The 2,509-nt window shown below is 43.8% G+C and overlaps 1 pseudogene; it reads left to right on the plus strand.

The window, feature by feature from the left end:
* Positions 1-565: 565 nt before the first annotated feature.
* Positions 566-745, plus strand: LOC120402450 (annotated as a pseudogene).
* The last annotated feature ends 1,764 nt before the right edge of the window (positions 746-2,509 follow it).

Here is a 2,509-nt window from a genome sequence, read left to right on the forward strand (position 1 = left end):
GAATATTTGTCAGCACTGGACAAAGAGGAAGAGCTGAATGATCCACTTTTAAATTTTTTTATTATTTTGCATTTGGTGATTCGATCACCAATGTACGTGATGATACACTTGAGTTGGTAGGAGCTCTCTCTCTCTCTCTCTCACACACACACTCTCTCTCTCTCTCTTTACGTGATGATAAACTTGAGTTGGTAGGAAAGCTTTATGTAACAGCCACTCAGTCTAAGACTCACAGTGCAGGAAGTGTTCTGTTTCCAAAGTTCCACATAAAAACTGGCAGCACATCAAACCCTCTGTTTCATAACAGACTAGAAATAGGATTTTCTAATACCATTCAGAGAATGCTGCTTATTGTGCAGGGAGCTGGAATTTTATGAATTGTTAATGGTTAACTAAACAATGGCCTGAAAATTCAGTGGCTTTTTTCAGAATGACTGATATGTATACTGTACCAGTGAGGCTGGCTGGAGGCAGTCATTCCAGCCAGAGCCTGCCCATTAATAATTGAAGGCACCTTTTCAAAGAATTAAGTTCCTTAAATAATTAATAACAACTACATAATTATGTAATTAGCTGGCAGGGGAGATACCATGATCATGAAGGTGGCTTTCCTAGGATGAGGATCATCCATTGCAATCCAGATATGCTGACTCCTGCAGTTTCCTTAAATGCAGGGTCCTTGAATGCAGAGTTTGTGGAGGTTGGTGCAGCAGTGGGGTGGGGGAGTGCATTTATGTTTCCCCTGGAATATAATTGTAGACAGGCAATGTGATCTAGTGGTCAGAACACGGCATTAGAAACAAGGTCGGTGGCTCAGTGTGTGACCTTAATCTATCTGTCTCTATTTCCCCCACTGTACAATCAGAACACATCCACCTTGGTAATGTACCAGGTGATCCATATGTGAAAAGCGCTAGCTGAGAGCTAAATCATAATAATAAATGGATTAGTGATCTCATTGATAGAAAGATGCCTTCCCCCTACTGCTCATATCAATGAGCTTTACCTTCTTGTTTTCTTAGTTTCATTGATTGCCATGTAATCCCCAGTTTTTCTCCTGCAGTAAATGATGAATTTTCTGAGATTTGGGGCTGTATGGTGCCCAGCCCTGCACAGGTGCCCAAGGGGAAAAGAGGCACATAATATGAATAATACCTCACTCTTAATTCATACATTTCAAAGTGCTTTACAAAGGAGGTCAGTATCCCTCTTGTACAGATGGGGACAGTGAGACTCAGTCAGGTAAAGTGACTTGCCTGAGGTTTCCCCACCAGATCAGTGGCACAGCAGGGAACAGAACTCAGATCTCCTGAGTCTCAGCCAAGTGCTCAAGCCACTAGCCCACAGTGCCTCTCCTTTCACACATCTGCAGGAGCTGACCACAAATACACTGAGCACAGAGCGTGTGTAGAGATTAGCACAGAAATAGGTGCTAGCTTCAGAATGGTTGAGGAGGGGAACCATGGCCCTGCTCAGGGGCAGTGCATGCCACACTCCATAGCGAAGGTACAATGGCTGCTCTCTTTTTCTGCTTCTGGGAATCTCAAGGGGGAACTCTGCCAGATGAGGCCCCAGAGCTTTCACATCATCATAATCTGCCCCTTTTTGATTAAAACATGTCTATTTTCAAGCACAGAGGAAAGTGAGTGCTTTAAATAGATTCATGGAGATGGGAAGGACCTATGAATTTATCTTGTTCATTCCCCTATTCTTGCTGATGAAGAGTTATTCCCTCTAGGATATCATCTAGTACTTTGTCCAGTCAGTTTCCAATCACTTACAAGTGATGGGGCTTCCCTTAAGAGACTGTGCCACTCTCTAATCTACCCCCCTGTTGGGAAACAAATATTTCCAGATACTTACTGAGCTTCAGCAATTCCTCTCTCTGCTTGCTCTTTACACACATCCGTTGCTTGTAGACTTATATCTCCTTTGGCCATCATCCTTTAGCTAAACTACACAGATTTAGCTCTTGTAACCTTTCTTCATAGGTTAATCTTCATCTTCTGGTCCCTTCATCATTTTTGTTGCTATTCTCTCAATCTGTCTTTTATTGAAGGCAGAATTCCAGATGTGGGCTAACCAGTGCTATGCCTAGAGACACTATCAGTTCCTTGGTGGTGTGTGTGTGTCCCCAAAATATATTAGCCCCAATTTTCTGGGCTGGCTGAGCTGTGCTTAGGGCAAGCCTGGAGAGATGCAAAGACGGCTTTATGTCAACTTTGCGGTTCCCTGACCCTGTGGCCAGTGGGTGCTAGCTCAATGCCAAGGTTGTTCTAGCTTATCCTGACTAAGAACAGCAGTCAAGGACTGGTAAGGTGGAACAATGCCTTGGCCATATCTCCTTTTCCCTGGCCAGGCCCCCTTCAGAGGGGGCTGTGGCAAGGCTTTGTCGTAGGAACTGCTATACCTACAAGACTGAGATTCTATATGGGGAAAATAATTCTAGGCCCATTTAAAACAGGATTGTGTCTGCTTTGCACCACCAGAGTGCCATCCATCACTAATG

This window comes from Mauremys reevesii, linkage group 3, assembly GCF_016161935.1.
Source record: "Mauremys reevesii isolate NIE-2019 linkage group 3, ASM1616193v1, whole genome shotgun sequence".
NCBI lineage: Eukaryota > Metazoa > Chordata > Testudines > Geoemydidae > Mauremys > Mauremys reevesii.